Raw genomic sequence first — 12,244 nt, 5'->3', positions numbered from 1 at the left:
TATTTATTAGCAATGTGTTTTGGCTGGTGCAATCAAATCTCCCCATGGGGATTAATAAAGTACTATATCTAAATATTGGCCATTTGGTTATTCTGTGTAATCCCATGTTGCCATAATGTTGCAAAATCTCATATTCCTAAAATAATTAGGCAATAGTCATAAAACATATGTTAAATTGACATTTACAGGCTATTGAAACTGTGAAAATACAGTTGAAGTRGGAGGTTTACATACACTTAGGTTGGAGTCATTAAAACTCCCTTTTCAACCACTCCACAAATTGCTTGTAAACAAACTATCATTTTGGCAAGTTAGGACAACTACTTTGTGCATGACACGTCATTTTTCCAACAATTGTTTACAGACAGATTATTTCACTTATAATTCACAAAATCACAATTCCAGTGGGTCAGAAGTTTACATACACTAAGTTGACTGTGCCTTTAAACAGCTTGGAAAATTCCAGAAAATTATGTCATGGCTTTAGAAGCTTCTGATAGGCTAATNNNNGAAAATTCCAGAAAATTATGTCATGGCTTTAGAAGCTTCTGATAGGCTAATTGACATAATTTGAGTCAATTGGAGGTGTACCTGTGGATGTATTTCAAGGCCTACCTTCAAACTCAGTGCCTCTTTGCTTGACATCGTGGGAAAATCAAAAGAAATCAGCCAAGACCTCAGAAAACAAATTGTGGACCTCCACAAGTCTGGTTAAATCTTGGGAGCAGAAGGTACCATGTTCATCTGTACAAATAATAGTACGCAAGTATAAACACCATGGGACCACGCAGCTGTCATACTGCTCAGGAAGGAGACGCGTTCCGTCTCCTAGAGATTAACGTACTTTGTTGCGAAAAGTGCAAATCAATCCCAGAACAACAGCAAAGGACCTTGTGAAGATTCTGGAGGAAACGAGTACAAAAGTATCTATATCCACAGTAAAACGAGTCCTATATTGACAGAACCTGAAAGGCCGCTCAGCAAGGAAGAAGCTACTGCTCCAAAACCGCCATAAAAAAGCCAGACTACGGTTTGCAACTGCACATGGGGGCAAATATCGTACTTTTTGGAGAAATGTCCTCTCGTCTGATGAAACAAAAATACAACTGTTTGGCCATAATGACCGTCGTTATGTTTGGAGGAAAAAGGGGGAGGCTTGCAAGCTGAAGAACACCATCCCAACCGTGAAGCACGGGGGTGGCAGCATCATGTTGTGGGGGTYCTTTGCTGCAGGAGGGACTGGTGCACTTCACAAAATAGATGGCACCATGAGGAAAGAAAATGATGTGGATATATTGAAGCAACATCTCAAGACATCAGTCAGGAAGTTAAAGCTTGGTCGCAAATGGGTCTTCCAACTGGACAATGACCCCAAGCATACTTCCAAAGTTGTGGCAAAATGGCTTAAGGACAACAATGTATTAATAATGTACAATGTATTGGAGTGGCCATCACAAAGCCCTGACCTCAATCCTATAGAAAATGTGTGTTCAGAACTGAAAAAGCATGGGCGAGCAAGGAGGCCTACAAACCTGACTCAGTTACACCAGCTCTGTCAGGAGGAATGGGCCAAAATTCACCCAACTTATTGTGGGAAGCTTGTGGAAGGCTACCCGAAACATTTGATCCAAGTTAAGCAATTTATAGGCAATACACTAAGTTAGTATTTGGTAGCATGTAAACTTCTGACCCACTGGGAATGTGATGAAAGAAATAAAAGCTTGAAATAAATCATTCTCTACTATTATTCTGACATTTCACATTCTTCAGATAAAGTGGTCATCCTAACTGACCTAAGTCAGGAATTGTGAAAAACTGAGTTTAAATGTATTTGGCTAAGGTGTATGTATGAGAGAGAGTTTCAGTTCATTAAAAAATGAAATGAAGGCAGTTGAAAACCTATTACAGCCTGTATGACTAGCTTTTTTATGCATCAAGGTTAATCACATGGGACTAGGTTGTCAGATGAACCAATCAGAATCTGTAACAACATCTTTGATCTGCCAAAGTCAATTGCTAAATGGAGCCATGTCTGAATTAACTTCCAAACAACTCCCAGGCTTGATTTGTCAAATCTCATAATACCTTGACACACTGACACCTTACAAGTTCTTGAGTTAGAAAGTGTCAATACTGTATACAGTGGGGCAAAAAAGTATTTAGTCAGCCACCAATTGTGCAAGTTCTCCCACTTAAAAAGATGAGAGGCCTGTAATTTTCATCATAGGTACACTTCAACTATGACAGACAAAATGAGAAAAGAAAATCCAGAAAATCACATTGTAGGATTTTTAATGAATTTATTTGCAAATTATGGTGGAAAATAAGTATTTGGTCAATAACAAAAGTTTATCTCAATACTTTGTTATATACCCTTTGTTGGCAATGACAGAGGTCAAACGTTTTCTGTAAGTTTTCACAAGGTTTTCACACACTGTATGTTCAAATAAAACTGGAAATGTTTTAGTGAGGGTATACCACTGATAATTGTTGTCTCCATCATCTGCAACTTTGCTTGTCTGTGATCCTGAACAGCGCCAGCCTTATTCTAATGATATTTCCTCTTGTTCCCAAGGTCAAGATTAGGCCTGTGTCTGTCCAAAGACCAATGCCCCGCAGCCGCCTTGAGCTACCGCATGTCAATTTACCATCAATTGGATGGATAGATGCAAACCATTAAACTCATCAGCCCTGCCATCCTCAGAGTGCATCTTCCGCCCTGGCCTATTATAATATAGTTAATTCGTATGGTGATACTATACCAGTTACCTATATTAAATTATTACCTTCTTCCTCATTCTAAATATCAAAGGGACCTTCTATTGCCACTATTTCATTATTTTAATTTACACATGTTCACCATATGTCCTTATTGCTTAGAGTTGATGCATCTCAATGCACAATCCCTGAGCTATTATAGCAGTCAATATAGTCATCACAAATTACGTTTGGGAGAAATGACTTCCCTTTGCAGTGCCCATTACTTATCCTTCAACAGAGGGCAGTAAAATAAAATGTTTTATCTATCGGACCATTATTTGGCCCATCATTCCTATTCCTCTTATGCTATATAACGGTTAAGGAAGTAATGGTTTTGTTATTGATACAGCTTTATGTAAAAATAATCTCCGGTAGTGTAAAGTGATGATGTTGTGAATAAGAGCTTGCAAGAGATTCACATACAGATGGAAAGAATGCTTTTGTCTCTCTTCTTGTCCTGTTGTATCTCGCTTGCTACCCAGTAGAGGTCAGCACCTGCATGTCTACTTTGATTCATTCAATGTAATTGTTTCAGGCATTGGGTCACAGCAGACTAGTTAAACTCTCAAATTAATCTATTGATATAAGGCCTTGAGATTGTGATGGAAATTTTGATCTGATATGCACATTGCACAGGCTTTATTCATGTATTTATATTTTAAATGTTTTACATAGACATGTACTCCCTGTTTACCCACGACTGCGTGGCCGCGCACGACTCCAACACCATTAAGTTTGCCGACGACACAACGGTGGTAGGCCTAATCACCGACGATGATGAGATAGCCTATTGGGAGGTCAGAGACCTGGCAATGTGGTTCCAGGACAACCTCTCCCTCAACGTCAGCAAGACAAAGCAGCTGATTGTGGACTACAGGGAACAGAGGGCCCAGCACGCCCCCATTCACATCGACGGGTCCGGAGTGGGTCGAGCTTTAAGTTCCTCGGTGTGCACATCACGAAGGATCTATTATGGTCAACACACACCAACACAGTCATGAAGAGGGCACGACAATGCCTCTTCCCCCCTCAGGTAGGCTTGAAAGATTTTGCTTGGGCCCACAGATCCTCCAAAAGTTATTCTGCTGCCCCATTGAGAGCATCTTGACTGGCTGCATCACCGCTTGGTATGGCAACTGCTTGGCAAGGCGCTACAGAGGGTAGTGCGGATGGCCCAGTACATCACTGGGGCCGAGCTCCCTGGCATCCAGGACCTCTATACCAGGCAGTGTCAGATGAAGGCCCTAAACATTGTCAAACTCCAGCCACCCAAGTCATAGACTGTTCTGTCTGCTACCACACAGTAAGCATTACCGATGCACCAAGTCTGGAACCAACAGCACCCTGAACAGCTACTATCCCCAAGCCATAAGCCTTCTAAATAGTTAGTCCGGGTAGCCATTTGGTTAACTATTTAACTATCTGCATTGATCCTTTTTGCACAAACTTTTTTTACTCATGCTACTGTTTACCATCTGTCACTTTATTCCTAGTTATATGTACATACCTACCTCAATTAGCTCGTACCCCTGCACATCAACTCGGTTCTGGTACCRCTTGTATAGGCATAGTTATCGTTACCCATTGTGCATTACTTTTGTAATTACGTGTCTTACATTTCTATGATATCTCTATTTTCTTTCACTCTGCATTGTTGGGAAGGTCCCGTAAGTAAGCATTTCACTGTTAGTCCACACCTGTTGTTTACGAACCATGTGACAAATAAAATTTGATTTGATGGGTTAATAAGACAGTAATGTAAAATATTTTTGTCTTACCTTTTGTGTTACTTTTTAAAATGTCTGTAACACTTGAGAATCAATAGAATCACACTTAAGTGATGACCTGATTTGTTTACTATAGATCTTTCACTATTATGTTTCTCATGCATGCCCTCACTGTGAGGAAAATGGGTGTTACCTAGAGCAATTTTACTCCCAAACATCCAAGCTCACACAGCTGCAGGCTTATTTAGAAAACATTCTGTTATTAGCATGAAATATAGTTTAGATTGGCCTTAACTTAGTAGGGCTAGGCCCCTTTTTTCTCAATTGAATGACGTGACCAAAGTAAACTGCCTGTAGCTCAGGCCCTGAAACCAGGATATGCATGTAATTGGTACCATTGGAAAGTAAACACTTTGAAGTTTGTAGAAATGTTCAAATAATGTAGGAGAAAATCCAAATAAAAACCAACCAGATTTTTTTTTTTTTTGAGACCATCCTCTTACAATGGCAAGTATAAGGTCATACTGAAAATTAGCTCCCTGGATGCAATTCCTATAGCTTCCACAGGGTGTCAGCAGTCTATGTTCAAGGTTTCAGGCTTGTAACTTCAAAAACGAATAAGAAATAACAGTTTTAGTAGAAGGACACAGTCTTTGAAATTCGTGTTTGCGCACGCCGTGAAGACAGGATGCACCTGCTAAAATCGGTTTCCTATTGAACATCCTTCCGCAAGGAATATTATAGTTTGATTACATTTTAGGGTATCTGAGGAGTAAATAGAAATTTATTTTGACTTGTTGAAGCAAAGTTTAGGGGTAGATTTTCAGGTTCCTTTCTCTGCATGTTGAATGAGTGGATTACTCAAATCGATGGCGCCAACTAAACTGACTTGTTGGGATATAAAGAAATTTTTTATCTAACAAAACGACACTAAATGTTATAGCTGGGACCCTTCCTGATGACAAATCAGAGGAAGATTTTCAAAAAGTAAGTGAAAATTTTATGAAACCTGTGCCGGTGGAAAAATATTTTGATGTGGGGCGCCGTCCTCAAACAATCGCATGGCATGTTTTCGCTGTAATAGCTACTGTAAATCGAACAGTGCTGTTAGATTAACAAGAATTTAAGCTTTCAACCGATATAAGACACTTATATGTACCTAAATGTTTAATATCCATCATTTTTACGATTTATATATTTGAATTGTGCACCCTCCAGCACACCACACCCCCATCAAACTGAGAAATATAGTATAATGCCATTAAACTTCTGAATTATTCAGTATAAAGGATAGGGGAATGGGACATTTTTGTATCTGCCGTCGGTAATGACAACCCAAAATCAGTCACACAATGATAAAGAAGATTGTCCTTTTTTTACCCCTCGGTCCTGTGGAATAAAGCAGGACCAGATGGCAGATATATGGATAGAAGCAGAGAGGATGCAGACATTTCTGTGCGTTAAAATTGGCCTTATTCACAGAAAAGGATGCTGGATCTCGTTTAATGATCTAACCCAGGGATGGGCCACCTTTTTCAGGCCTGCGTATCAAAAAATAGTACAATACATAAGGTGCAATACAATTTCACTTAAAGCACCCAAAAGGCTAGGGCCGGCTCTGACTGCATGTGTGGGTATGGATGTTGGTACATTTTTTTTGTGGCCCCCACCTCCATCAAAGTTGCCCATCCCTGACCTAACCTTTACTGTAGCCAGCTCACAGGATGGTCCTGTCTGTAACAGCCATAGTTTGCCAGATGCCTGTTGCATCCTCAGGAGGAGCAGAAGAGATGGTTTCCCCAGGTCTGTGTGTCTGGACTGTTAGAGGAAGCATTGGGGGGAGAACAGGCCCCAGAGTATCTGCACAACAGAGGCATGTACAGTTTTAGTCAGCGTTCACCAGAGGAATGGTGAAAACACCTGGATGCAACCATCCAAACAGACCCTGTGCCTGGTGATGAGACGACTGGACCTGTTCCCATTGGGCTAGACTTCACGAATGAGTGCCTCTGATTGATAGGGTCAATTCATAAATGTAATTTCATGTCCTCTGTTTCATTTCAATGATCTGAATTGACCATAAAACTTCACCCATTTACTGATTTAAAATGAAGTACAGTAGTACCAGAAAGTTATCATTTTGTACAGAATTACAGAGTGCAGGGGCAGATTGACCATCTAGCAATTCTGGAAAATGCCAGATGTGTTGGACCATTTCTTAGTTGGGTGGGCTGGTTGAAATTGACACACAAATATATATTTTTTGTTATATAAAAATAAAACAAAAAGGTGACATGGCCGATGGCCCATGAGCCTGGTACGATTTTTGCGCAATTTCTCTGTTATACTAATCTATAATGAGCCTTTGGCTGACCAGTGGGCAACAGCCGGCCCTTTAAACCAAGATGGGCCTGCCCGATTTTCTGATGGGATGAGCTGAGGTCACGCAAACTTACATTTAAAGTCAAACTCTGCATCACCAAAGAGACCAGCTCCAACTCTGTCATCAGTTAGACTGCCAAAATCATGGATCGTAAAAAACGGAAAGCTGTCTATAAACATAGCACATTCTACATTGTCACCTCACTCAAAACATCCTATTTGTTGGGTGGATAAAACCATGATTTGGTCAAACAGTATAGTGATTCCTGTAATAAGTGTCTTCCCTGTGCCTGTGGCCTCGCTGTACCCACATTTTTCAGAAATGCGTTTACACAATTCAGATCTTTTTTCACTAATTGGTCTTTTGACCAATCAAATCAGCTCTGAAAAATATCTTATGTGAAAAGATCTGATGTGATTGGTCAAAAAAAACAATTAGTGGAAAAAAGATCAGAATTGGGATGTATGTGTAAATGCAGCTTTAGACGTCCGCATTGTGACCAGATTTCCTGATCCCTACCTCAAATCAGTCCTCTTCTGGCTGTGCCGGGTGGAGATTATAACAGAACATGGCCAAGATGTTCAAATGTTCATAAATGACCAGCATGGTCAAATAATAATAATCACAGTAGTTGTCGAGGGTGCAGCAAGTCAGCACCTCAGGAGTAAATGTCAGTTGGCTTTTCATAGCCGATCATTAAGAGTATCTCTACGCTCCTGCTGTCTCTAGAGAGTTGAAAACAGCAGGTCTGGGACAGGTAGCACGTCCGGTGAACAGGTCAGGTTCAATAGCCGCAGGCAGAACAGTTGAAACTGGAGCAGCAGCATGGCCAGGTGGACTGGGGACAGCAAGGAGTCATCATGCCAGGTAGTCCTGAGGCATGGTCCTAGGGCTCAGGTCCTCCGAAAGAGAGAATTAGAGAGAGCATACTTAAATTCACACAGGACACCGGATAAGAAGGAGAACTACTCCAGATAAACAGACTGACCCTAGCCCCCGACACATAACTACTGCAGCATAAATACTGGAGGCTGAGACGGGAGGGGTCAGGAGACACTGTGGCCCTATCCGATGATACCCCCGGACAGGGCCAAACAGGCAGGATATAAACCCCACTTTGCCAAAGCACAGCCCCCACACCACTAGAGGGATATCTTCAACCACCAACTTACCATCCTGAGACAAGGCCGAGTATAGCCCACAAAGATCTCCGCCACGGCACAACCCAAGGGGGGGCACCAACTCAGACAGGAAGATCACGTCAGTGACTCAACCCACTCAAGTGACGCACCCCTCCTAGGGACGGCATGGAAGAGCACCAGTAAGCCAGTGACTCAGCCCCTGTAATAGGGTTAGAGGCAGAGAATCCCAGTGGAGAGAGGGGAACCGGCCAGGCAGAGACAGCAAGGGCGGTTCATTGCTCCAGAGCCTTTCCATTCACCTTCACACTCCTGGGCCAGACTACACTCAATCATATGACCCCTGAAGAGATGAGTCTTCAGTAAAGACTTAAAGGTTGAGACCGAGTCTGCGTCTCTCACATGGGTAGGCAGACCATTCCATAAAGATGGAGCTCTATAGGAGAAACCCTGCCTCCAGCTGTTTGCGTAGAAATTCTAGGGACAATTAGGAGGCCTGCGTCTTGTGACCATAGCGTACGTGTAGGTATGTACGGCAGGACCAAATCGGAAAGATAGGTAGGAGCAAGCCCATGTAATGCTTTGTAGGTTGGCAGTAAAACTTTGAAATCAGCCCTTGCCTTAACAGGAAGCCTGTGTAGGGAGGCTAGCACTGGAGTAATATGATCAAATTCTTTGGTTCTAGTCAGGATTCTAGCAGCCGTATTTAGCACTAACTGAAGTTTATTTAGTGTTTTATCCGGGTACCCGGAAAGTAGAGCATTGCAGTAGTCTAACCTAGAAGTAACAAAAGCATGGATTAATTTTTCTGCATCATTTTTGGACAGAAAGTTTCTGATTTTTGCAATGTTACGTAGATGGAAAAAAGCTGTCCTTGAAACAGTCTTGATATGTTCGTCAAAAGAGAGATCAGGGTCCAGAGTAACGCCGAGGTCCTTCACAGTTTTATTTGAGATGACTTTACAACCATCAAGATTAATTGTCAGATTTAACAGAAGATCTCTTTGTTTCTTGGGACCTAGAACAAGCATCTCTGTTTTGTCCGAGTTTAAAAGTAGAAAGTTTGCAGCCATCCACTTCCTTATGTCTGAAACACAGGCTTCTAGCGAGGGCAATTTTGGGGCGTCACCATGTTTCATTGAAATGTACAGCTGTGTCATCCGCATAGCAGTGAAAGTTAACATTATGTTTTCAAATGACATCCCCAAGAGGTAAAATATATAGTGAAAACAATAGTGGTCCTAAAACGGAACCTTGAGGAACACCGGAATTTACAGTTGATTTGTCAGAGAACAAACCATTCACAGAGACAAACTGATATCTTTCCGACAGATAGGATCTAAACCAGGCCAAAACGCATAGACCAATTTGGGTTTCCAATCTCTCCAAAAAAATGTGGTGATCGATGGTATCAAAAGCAGCACTAAGGTCTAGGAGCACGAGGACAGATGCACAGCCTCGGTCTGACGCCATTAAAAGGTCATTTACCACCTTCACAAGTGCAGTCTCAGTGCTATAATGGAGTCTAAAACCAGACTGAAGCATTTCGTATACATTGTTTGTCTTCAGGAAGGCAGTGAGTTTTCAGGAAGGCAACAGCTTTTTCTAAAAATTTTGAGAGGAATGGGAGATTRGATATAGGCTGATAGTTTTTTATATTTTCTGGATCAAGGTTTGGCTTTTTCAAGAGAAGCTTTATTACTGCCACTTTTTAGAGAGTTTGGTACACATCCGGTGAATAGAGAGCCGTTTATTATGTTCAACATATGAGGGCCAAGCACAGGAAGCAGCTCTTTCAGTAGTTTAGTTGGAATAGGGTCCAGTATGCAGCTTGAAGGTTTAGAGGCCATGATTATTTTCATCATTGGGTCAAGAGATATAGTACTAAAACACTTGAGTGTCTCTCTTGATCCTAGGTCCTGGCAGAGTTGTGCAGACTCAGGACAACTGAGCTTTGGAGGAATACGCAGATTTAAAGGAGTCTGTAATTTGCTTTCTAATGATCATGATCTTTTCCTGTATGCAAATTATTTGACAGCTATTCTTTCTAAATAATATAAATAAATAATAATATTTATTTTAAGACATATTATTGTCATAAATCGATGGTGACACTGCCACATGTCATCGGATGAGATAATGATGATTTTAAACAGCTTCCATGTCCAAAATTCACATTTTCCAAATTGGATCACAATGAGTTCATCAACCCGCATTGACACAGAACATGCATGTTCTGCATGTAGATGACCTTTTCACCTGTTTGATTTCGGTTCAATCCAAGCAATACACAACTGCTCAGAGACTTGTCTGTTGACGTGTGGAGGGGGTTATTAATTGAGCATTCCTGCCTGTGGTCTTGTCGGTCACATCCATCGGAGGACCTGTGCTGATTACAGGAGCTTTGAAGAATATTCACACGAGAAACATTAGTGGAGACTATACAGTGCGATCACTGTTACTTTCTGTCACTTAGATTTTACTMTCAGGGTCAGGTGGAATTTGAACACAAAACAGCAGAATTTATGTCTCCCCCCCACCCCAAGTCTTTATCTGTCATGTAAGGTTGGGGGAGATGTTTACTCCAGTGGCTTTGTACTTTTCCCCCCATATGACCTGCTGTAAGGTGCAGGAAGAGTGTGATGGAGAATTGGTCAGTTCCTGCTTCTGCTGACGTCAGAAAGGCTTTAAAGATACTTTGTAATTGGGAGACTTGGAAGGTTTTTGATCAACAGAACTTGGGTTGATTTAAGAGTTATGAATTCTGATTGACGTTTGTAACTTCCATTTGTGGTTGCTGCTGCTCCATTCCTCGAACCACTTGTGTATAACTCCTGTGTTTCCACTTCTGCTTATCCTCTCTGTCCTCATCAAGGCTCTGCTTAGTTTAGCCCTCCTGTGGTGGAGAGAGAGACGTACATATCATGGTCAGATACTCAGTGTTTCTTATTACCTGACTGGTCTAACTTTTTAATCACTGAATCTGACCACAGCTGACTCCCTGTAAATCAAAGGAGCCTAAACACTGGAGCACTTGTCCCCCCCCCCTTCCCCCCTGTGTTTGTCTGCTGTCTAAACCATGGAATAGTTCCCTGGATAAGTTAACAAGTAAGGTTTTGGACAGCAGAGACGTATCATTTCCAATACAGTCTTATAGTCAAAGTACAATTCCTATTGTGTTTCTGCATTACTTGACAGGTTCTGTTATTCCTTGGATAAGTAGCCAGCAGAGACACATGGTAATACAATGGTTTCATGTTTAATCCTTCTAACATCCTGGGGTTTTGTTGTCTGCGCCGCTGAAAATCATATGGAGTCCATTTTCATAATCTAGTGTCAGATGATTCAGACCTGTGACAAACACATCAACAGCACATGGATGGAAGGGGATTCAAGTTATTTCCCAGCAACCACCATAAAAGAGCCTCCAAACCGCACTCAGGTGGCACCGTAAAGAGCCAGCTGGACAATAAATCCATGTGTGTTTACTCTACGGCTGGGTGGCTGCTTTCCCCATGCATTTAAGACTCATGTTAAGTAATAAGGCCCCGTAAATTAGGATTTGTTTCAGGAGAATATTGGTACTGTTATGCCGGTTAGGTCATGACCATCTGTGGGAAGTAGTCAAATCTGCTTTTGTCTCTTAAATAGAGATGCGTTAGTGATGTCTTTCTACAATGGTAAAGTGAACGTGTGGCCAATTTACTGTACCGTTACTGTGAGATATCTCGCCTAGTAAACTACACAGTCTTTTCTGTCAGTTAAGCCCACATAAAAAGATGACTGAAAGCATTCCAAATGCCATAACCTTTACCTTTACCTTGTGGTCGGAAATTACATACACATTAGACTTACTGTGAATGCCATTGGTGGGCTCAGTCACGAAAAGAAGGCCCAAATAGCAGCCCTTTCCTCTGCTGAGACTGTTAAGGGTAATGTCAGTTCCATCCATCCATTCAACTCCATTCTCATAGGGCTCACAAAGGTCCTGATGGCGTGACAGTAGGAGATAGAGTATGCAGGTATCATTACTAGGATGAAAAAGATATATACAATATCCCTCACATGCCATGCTATGATTCCTATAAAACCCTGTCTTCAGTAATTAGGACTTAATAGCTTTAATAGCTCAAACTTAACTCAGTCTAGACCAGATCGTTCCTCCAGAAATACACGCACAGCTCTTCCGTTAGAGAATGAGAAACATCCTAAATGAGGCTACAATGAAATAGTAC

Source organism: Salvelinus sp. IW2-2015, linkage group LG25 (genome assembly GCF_002910315.2).
Source record: "Salvelinus sp. IW2-2015 linkage group LG25, ASM291031v2, whole genome shotgun sequence".
Classification (NCBI taxonomy): Eukaryota; Metazoa; Chordata; class Actinopteri; order Salmoniformes; family Salmonidae; genus Salvelinus; species Salvelinus sp. IW2-2015.
Note: the sequence above shows the minus strand (reverse complement) of the source record.